Source organism: Phyllostomus discolor, chromosome 1 (genome assembly GCF_004126475.2).
Source record: "Phyllostomus discolor isolate MPI-MPIP mPhyDis1 chromosome 1, mPhyDis1.pri.v3, whole genome shotgun sequence".
Lineage (NCBI taxonomy): Eukaryota > Metazoa > Chordata > Mammalia > Chiroptera > Phyllostomidae > Phyllostomus > Phyllostomus discolor.
The window spans coordinates 111818220-111828112 of record NC_040903.2 but is presented as its reverse complement, the minus strand read 5'-3'; positions in this window follow the sequence as shown (position 1 = coordinate 111828112).

The following is a 9893-nucleotide window of genomic DNA, read 5'->3' as shown; positions in this document are numbered from 1 at the left end:
CAGAGCAGAATTAAATGACACAGAGACTAAAAACACAATTCTAAGGATCAATGAATCCAGGAGCTGGTTCTTTGAAAAGATAAACAAAATTGACAAGCCTTTAAGCAGGCTCATCAAGAAAAAAAAAAGAAAGGACCCAAGTGAACACAATCAGAAATGAAAGAGAAGAGATTACAACTGATATCACATAAATACAAAGGATTCTAAGATATTACTACAATATCCTGTATTCCAGGAAATTTGAAAACCTAGGTGAAATGGAAAAATTTCTAGAAAAATGTAATCTTCCAAAACTCAATGAAAAAGAAGCAGAAAGCCTGGACAGACCAATAACAACAAATGAAATTGAAGCAGTAATAAAAAACAAACAAACAAACAAACAAACAAAAAACAACAAAAATCAAAAAATCCAAACATACAAAAGCCTTGGACCAGATGGTTTCACAGGAGAATTCTATAAAACACTTAAAGAAAAGTTAACCCCTATTCTTCAAAGACTCTTCCAAAAAATCCAAAAAGATGGAATACTCCCAAACCCTTTTTATGAGGCCAGCATCATCCTAATCCCAAAACCAGATAAAGACACACAAAGAAAGAAAACTTCAGGCCAATATTGCTGATGAATGTAGACACTAAAATCCTCAACAAAATGTTTGCTAACCGCATCCAGCAATAGATTAAAAAGATCATACACCATGACTAAGTGGGATTCATTCCAGTGATACAAGGATGGTGCAATATTAGCAAATCAATAAATGTAATACATCACATAAACAAAAGCAAAGTCAAAAATCACAACATCATATCAATAGATGGGGGAAAAGCATTTGATAAGGTACAGCACCCATTTATGATAAAAACACTCAGCAAAGTGGGAATAAAGGGAGCGTTCCTCAGCATAATAAAGGCCATATATGAGAGATCTACAGTCAACATCATACTTAATGGGCAAAAACTAAAATCTTTTCCACTAAGATGAAGAATAAGATAAGGCTATCCACTTTCACAACTTCTATTCAATATAGTATTGGAAGTTTTAGCCACAGCAATCAGACAAGAAAAGAAAATAAATGGCATCCAAGTGGGAAAGGGGGAAACAAAACTGTCATTGTGTGCACATGACATGATAGTGTACATAGAAATTCCTATAGACTCGGGGAAAAAACTGCTTGACCTAATAAATTAGTTTGGCAAAACTGCAGGATACAAAGTCAATATCCAGAAATCAAAGGCATTTCTGTACACCTATAACGAAACAGCAGAAGCAGAAATCAAGAAAAAAATCCCATTTGATATAGCAAAAAGAAAAAATAAAATACCTATGAATAAACCTAACCAAAGAGGTAAAAGACCTGTATTTAGAAAACTACATAACACTGAGGAAAGAAATTAAGGAAGACTCAAACAAATGGAAACATATACTGTGTTCATGGATTGGAAGAATTAACATCATCAAAATGTCCAGACTACCCAAAGCAATTTACACGTTCAATGCATTACTTATTAAAGTACCAATGGCATATTTCACAGACATGGAACAAATACTTCAAAAATATATATAGAACCATGAACAATGATGAATAGCTGCTGCAATTTTGAGAAAGAAGATTAAAGTAGGAAGGATCACAGTACCTGATACTAAATTATATTACAAGTCCACTGTAACCAAAATAGCCTGGTACTGGCATAAAAACAGGCACATGGGCCAATGAAACAGAACAGAGAGCGCAGAAAGAAACCCAAGTCTCTATGGTCAATTAATATTTGACAAAGGGGACAGCAACATAAAATGGAGTAAAAATAGCCTCTTAAAACAAATGGTGTTGGGACAACTGGACAGCTATGTGCAAAAAAATGAAACTTGAGCACCAACTTACACCTTACAAAAAAATAAATTCAAGGTGGATAAAAGACTTAAATATAAACTGTGACACCATTAAAGTCCTAGAGAAGAATGTAGGTAGGAAAATCTCAGATATTTCACACAGAAATATTTTTACTGACATGTCCCCTAGAGCAAGGGACATAAAGGGAAGAATAAACAAATGGGATCTCATCAAAATAAAAAGCTTCTGAACAGCTAAAGAAAACAGTATTAAAATAAAAAGAGAACCAACTGTATGGGAAAACATATTTGCTAATGATATATCAGACAGGTGCTTAATCTCCAAAATATATAAAGAACTTACACAACTCCACTCTAAGAAGACAAGGAATCCAATTAAAAAGTGGGCAAAGGACTTGAACAGACACTTCTCCAAGGAGGGCATACAGAGGTTCCAGGGACACATGAAAAGATGTTCAATATCTGTAGCTATCAGAGAGATAACAAATTAAAACCACAATGAGATACCACTTCACATTGATCAGAATGGCCATCATAAACAGAGCAACAAACAAGTGTTGGAGAGGTTGTGGAGAAAAGGGGACCCTAGTGCAGGGTTGGTGGGACTGCAGACTGGTACAACCACTATGGAAAACAGTATGGAATTTTCTCAGAAAACTAAAAATGGATATGCCTTTTGACCCAGCAATTCCACTTCTAAGATTATATCCTAAGAACCCTGAAACACCAATCCAAAAGAACCGATGCACCCAATGTTCACAGCAGCACAATTTATAATAGCCAAATGTTGGATGCAACTCAAGTGCCCATCAGTAAATGCATGGATCAAAAGCTACGGTACATCTACACAATGGAATTCTATGCAGCAGAAAGAAAAAGGAGTTCCTACCCTTTGCAATAGCATGGATGCAACTGGGAAGGATTATGCTAAGTGAAATAAGCCAGGCAATGAAAGACAAATACTGTATGATCTCACCTTTAACAGGAACCTAAACAACAAAACAAAGAAACAAGCAAAATATAGTCAAAGACACTGAAATAGAGGACAGTCACCAGAGGGGAGAAGGGAGGGAATTTCAGGAGAGAATGGGAAGGGTTTACAGTAACAAATATAAAGGACACATGGAGAAAAATAAAGGAGGGTGGAAATGGGAGGGAGGTGGGGAGGGATGGGTGGGTGGGCTGGAATGGTAGTAAAGGGCAGAAAACTATACTTGAACAATGATTAAAATAAAATTTTAAAAAAGAATATACTCAAATTTATATTCTGTCAGCTTTAAAAGACCATTATAGATACAAAATGATATACATAAACCTCAAAGTACCACAAACCAAAAACATAAAAAGATACATGAAAAATAAAGAGAAATAAAGCCAAACAAAACACTAACAAAAAGTAGCAAACCACAAGGAATCAGATCAAGAGAACAATAAAGAAACAGAAAATAACACCAAACAACCCCACAAAAAAATCCCAAATTAAGAAAATGGCAATAAGTACATACGTATCAACAATTACTTTAAATGTAAGTGAATTAAATGCTCAATAAATAAGACAGAAGATGGTTGAATTGATTTTAAAACTTGACCCATTTATATGTTACTTAAAAGAAACCCACTTTAAATTGAAAGACAAATAATGGGCCCTTTATACATATTCCTTGACTTGGCCCCTTTTTTAAAGATTTTATTTATTTATTTGTAGAGAGGGAAGGGAGGGATAAGGAAATGGAGAGAAACATCAATGTGTGATTGCATCTCAAGCACCCCCCTGGTCTGCAATTCAGGCATGTGGCCTTACAGATAATCAAAATGGTGACCCTTTGGCTCACAGGTTGTTACTCAAGGAAGGGAGGATTGAAAGTAGGAGGTGAGGGGTGGGTAGGGAGAGGGTGAGTAATGGGGGGAAATGAGGACAACTGTAATGAATAACAATAAATATTTTTAAAAAGAAACAAAATGATTTTTATAACTCTGTTTCCTAACAATATGTGTGTCTTATGTTTGTTGTTAAATAACAAATCAATAAAAACTCTATGCTTAGGAGGAAGAAATAAGTTTAACAAGAAGTGTCATAACATCTTAATTGTATTTCTTTTTTCCACTTATGTGGCACTTTGAAAATGACTGTTCTCTTATTAAAAGTAAATAAGCAAGAAGAAGAAGGAGAAAGAAGAGGAAGAAGGGAAAGAGAGAGGGAGGAAGGAAGGAAGGGAGGGAGGGAGGGAAGGAGGGAGGGAGGGAAGGAAGACATATACAAACTAAAAGTGAAGGGATGGAAAAGGTATTCTGTGCAAATACAAATGAAGATAAAGCTGACATAGTAATATTCATGTCAGACAAAATAAACTTTAAAAAATAATGTAGAAAAACAAGCAAGAATATTATATGATTATAAATGGGTCAATCCAAGAAGAGGCTATAACAATTTTAAATATCTATGCAACCAAAATAGGAGCACCAAAAAATACGAAGTAAATATTAATGGAGATATCAAAGAAATTCCCAGTATTAAAATAATAGTAGGAGACTTTAATGGCCCACTTATATCAATGGATATAGGTCATTTAGGCAAAAAATTATAAGGACTAGATAACCTTAGATGTCAGAGATTAGTGTGATTAATAGACATTTAGAGAAAAATTCATTCAAAATTGCAGAATACACACTTTTTTTCAAGTGCACATGGACCATTACACAAGATAAACCATATGTTAAACCATTAATCTTCCTTCAATAAATTCAAGAATATTGAAATTTAATCAAGCACCTTTTCTTGACTATAATGGCATGAAACTAGTAATCACCTATGAGCAGAGGTAAGGAAAAACCCCCACAAATACATGAAAAAATACATGGAGACTAAATATATGGTACTAAACAATAGATCAAAAAGAAATCAAACACAAAACTAAAAAATAACTCCCTTGAGACAAATTAAAATAAAAGAAAACAGAATTTTTCAAATGTTATGGGATGTGGCAAAAGCAGTTCAAAGAGGGAAGTCTTTTTTTATACATGCCTACATCAAAACTAAAAAGTCCATGATAAATAATCAAACTTTAAACCTAAAGAACTAGAAACAGGTGAACAAACAAAATTGAAAGTAAACAGAAGGAAGGAGATAATAAATATAAGAATGGAAATAAACAAAATAAGAATTAAAAAAGGTGTGGTGTTTGCAAGGTAGCAGCAGAGTAGGAGGATTTATCCACCTCCCACAGCCAAGTTGAGAAATAAAACTAAAACTAAAACCAAAGAAAGGCTTAGACCTGAAATAAACTGAAGACTACCCTCAAAAAGAAACTTTTAACCAAGTTCAGGGGAAAAAAAAAAAACATGACAATCAGTAGGATCAGTAGGAAGGGGTAGATTGCTAAAGAGGCTGGCCCATTTGCAAGGGCTTCAGTCCAAAGTGGTGGCTCAGGCTGTGGGTGCTTCTTCTTTAAAGGAGAAAAACCAGGACCACAAACCAGAATCCCAAGCATGGAGCACCAGTGCCAGAATCAGCCGACCATATAGCATATAGTGGTGAAAGACTTTGAGGGTTTGTCTCTGCTGGAGAGACCAGACATGCTGGAGACAAAGCCACTATTTATTTTTTTTTTCTGTCTTAAGTTTTAAGGGGGCCAAAGCACAGGTTTTGTGTTCACAACCAATTATCAATGTAGTGATGGCAGCACAGATGAGTCAGGTGAGGAGAACTGAAGTGAGAGGCGCTGGGTGGAGATATGGAGGAGTAGCCATGGGGTTCTCTGTGCTGGGATACACCTGGATTCCACAGCAGCCATCTTTCTTGAGAAGAACAAACCCTTTCCAGGGGAAAAACAATTATGCCACCCCAGGGGAAACCACTCTCCCCAACATCTGGAATCCTGCTTGTCACATCATATGTCATTTTTTTTTAGTTCTGTTTTTTGTCTTGTTTTGGCTGGGTTAATTCCTTTCCTTTTTGCCTTTCTTTTCTCCCATCCTGAATTTTAACCCCTGCAGAGCAGGCAGCAACTGACACAGACTCAGGGCATATCACACATAGGCTGTAGGGCTCAGCCACACCATGAACTTTCCCAGGAGATAGACAGGCAATTCTGACACACAAGAGAGCCACAGAAACACCTCCCTTATCTGGCAGACCCAAAATCTGGGCTCTGAAGTCTCTACCCATTAGCCTAATAGGGGCTCTGCCCTATAGAATACAAGGAAAAAAATCCTGGATAGACATAGACTAGTGGCTCAGGGGTGGGGGAATACACCCATTATTTTTCCTTAAGTCTGAAAGGCACCTGTCATGGGAAATCCAGAAGTTCCCCCCACCAAATTCCAGCAGAAGCCTGCTCAGAAACAGGTCTGTGACTAATCTAGAACTGAAAACAAGGTAGGAGGCAGAGATAGGCAGATGTGGCTCCTGTGGTGATCTGGGTCATTTGCTGACAAACCCCTGAACCCAGTGCTGATAAAACTCAGCTTTGCAGAGCAGTTTGACCCAACACGGGTACTGCAGAACCTGGAAGAATCAGCCACAAACTGTGGGTTGCTTGTAGCATCAAACAGGCTGCCAAGGACTGAATGTGGTCAGCACTTGACATTGACTTAATACAGCCTCAGACTACATCAGAGTCATATCCTAAGGCAGATATGGGAACCCCATTCTCCCTGATCCTTTCAGAAGCCTGAGCAAAAACAATCAGGTCTGCACTATTCTAAGACTGTCATCAGGCCAGCAGCCAGAGACAGGCCTAGAGGCAGGTCCTGTGGTGACTTGATGTGTTTTCTGACACACCCCTGGGCCCTGTGCTGATAAAATCCACCTTGTATAGCACTTGAGCCCATCATGGGTAGAGCCAAACCCAGATGATTCAGCTACAAATTGTGGATCATTTGTAGTTTCTAACAGGCTTCCAAGGGCTTAGACAGCACCTGACACTGGCTTACATGAGCCTCAGGCATCAAAAGCTATTCCCAAAGAAACAACACAGCAGATGAGCACTAAATGCTGTTGAAAAAATTTTGCTTTGCTCTTCTTCATTTTTTATACCATTTTCATTATTTTTTCTATTTTTCTTTTCTTTCTAATTTTATTGCTTTTCTCATATTTCTTATCTTACTCTTACCCATTAAACCCATTTTTGCTCCATCTTTCCTTTTGTTCTTTTTTGCTATGTTTTTATTTTCCTTTGTCCCCTTTCTTGTTTTCCTCTTTGAATGTATTATTTATATTAGTTATCTTCCTTTTTCTTCTCCAAAAATGACATTTCTGTCCTTTGGTATTCTCTTATTCTTTTTCTTTTATTTTCCTCTTTCCACAGTATGCTCTTCCCACATCTATCATTCTCTGGTATTTTGTTGTTATATTGTTATTGGAAGGGGAATTTGTTTGTTTTGGTATTGATTTCTATCTTGTCTTGCCATTTTATGCCAGTACCTATACATCAGTGTACACGACATGGGGGACATGAGCATCTCAGTCAGCCAAAGGAGAGACCCCACCAGTGAAAAAGCCAATAAGATTCAGGACCCAAATACAACAGGACCCAAACCCACAGAACCCTACAAAGGCTTTCCCAGGGCAACCAGATTAGGAGATCAAGGAGTCAACATGATTGGGTTCCAGGGGAATCCTATCACCTAAGAAAATTCCACAAGACAGAGAATGAAAGCAGATTTATCTAGTACATACAAACAAACAAGAAAAAAAAAAGACATCTAAAATGGGGAGACAAAGAAACAATCTCCAAATGAGAGAAAAGGATGAATCACTGAAAAAGAGCTAAGAGATATTGAGGCAATAAATGATCAAACATAGAATTCAGAGTAATGATGATAAGGATGCTCAAGAAACTTATTAGGAACCTTACCATCTTCTAAAAGATCACAGAAACTATGAAGAAGAACCATAGGAACTAAAAATTAAATATCTGAGATTAGGATACACTACAAGGAATGAAAAACAGGCTAGGCAAAACAGAGGATGAAGTGAGTGATTTGTGTGAGTGATTCTATGTGCCAAGAAATTTGAAAACCTGAGTGAAATGGACAAATTTCTAGAAACATAAAATCTTCCAAAACTGAATCAAGAAGCAGAAAGCCTGAACAGATCAGTAACAAGTACTGAAATGGAAGCAGTAATCAAAAATCTGCTGGCAGCCCTGGCTGGCGTAGCTCAGTGGTTTGAGTGCAGGCTGCGAACCAAAGTGTCGCAGGTTCGATTCCCAGTCAGGGCACATGCCTGGGTTGCAGGCCACGGTCCCCAGCAACCGCACATTGATGTTTCTCTCTCTCTCTATCTCTTTCTCCCTCCCTTCCCTCTAAAAAAAAAAATCTGCTGGCAAACAATAGCCGTGGACAAGACAGTTTTAGAGGAGAATTTTACAAAACATTTAAGGAAGAGCTAACCCCTATCATTCTCAAAGTCTTCCAAAAAATATACAAGAAGAGGAAAGCTTCCCAAACTCTTTTTATGAGATCAGCATATTCCTAATCCCAAGACCATATAAAGACACAACAAAGAAAGAAAACTGCAGGCTAATATGGTTTTTCAACATAGATGCTAAAATCCCAACAAAATATTGGTATGTGACATCCAGCAATACATTAAAAAGATCATATATCATTATCAAGTGAGATTCATCTCAGGGATGCAAGGATGGTACAATATTCCCAAATCAATAAATGTAATACATAGCATAAACAAAAAGGAAGACAAAAATCACATGGTCATATCAATAGATGCATAGAAAGCATTTGATAAAGTACAGCGACATTTATGACACAAACACTCAGGAAATGGTCATAGAAGGAACATACCTCCATATTCTAAAGCTTATATTCAAGAAACCTACAGCCAAAATCATACTCTTTGGGTAAAAATTAAAAGCTTTCTCACTAAGATCAGGACAAGACAAGGGTGCCCATTTTCCCTGATTCTATTGAACATAGTATTGGAAGTTCTAGCCACAGTAATCAGAGAAGAAAAAGAAATAGAAAGCATCCAATATGGAAAGGAAGAATTAAAACTGTCATTGTTTGCGGATGATGATACTGTACATAGAAAATCCTATAGAATATACCAAAAACTACTCCAACTAATAAGTGAATTTGGCAAAAAGGCAGGATACAAAGTCAATATTCAGAATCAAAGGCATTTTTATACACCAACAATGAGATATTAGAAACAGAAATTAAGAAATAAATCTCATTTACTGTAACAACTAGAAAAATAATGTACCTAAGAATAAACCTAACCAAGGAGGTAAAAGACCTGTACTCAGAAAACTATGCAACTGTGAAGAGTGAAATTATGGAAGACACAAATAATAGGAAGCATATACCATATTCATGGATTTAAAGAGTTAACATAATTAAAATGTCCATACTACCCAAAGAAATTTATAGATTCAACACAATCGCTATTAAAATGCCAATGAAATATTTGACAGATATAGGACAAACATTTCAAAAATTTGTGTAAAACTATAAATGACCCAGAATAGACTCAATGATTTTTAGAAAGAAGGATAAAGAAGGAGGGATCACAACATCAGATATCAAACTATATTACAAGGTCATTGTAATCAAAATAGTCTGGTGTTGACATAAGACCAGACACATAGATCAATGGAACAGAACAGAGAGTCCAGAAATAAACCCAAGTATCTATGGTCAATTAATATTCAACAAAGTAGGCAGCAGCATAACATGGACTAAAATAGCCTCTTCAAACAGTGGTCAGAGATCTCTACAGGTACATGCAAAAAAATGAAACTTGATCACCAACTTACACTATACACAAAAATAAACTCAAAATGGTTAAGAGATGTAAATATAAGTTGCAACACCATAAATGTTCTAGAGAAGAAGACAGGCAGGGATATACAGAATTTCCACAAGTGCAATATTTTTGCTTCTATATCCCCTAGAGAAAGGGGCATAAAGGAAAGAAGAAACAGATGGGACTGCAAAAAATTAAAAAGCTTCTTCATGGCTAAAGAAAACATCAGCAAAATTAAAAGGGCACCAATGACATGGGAAAGTATATTTGCCAATGATA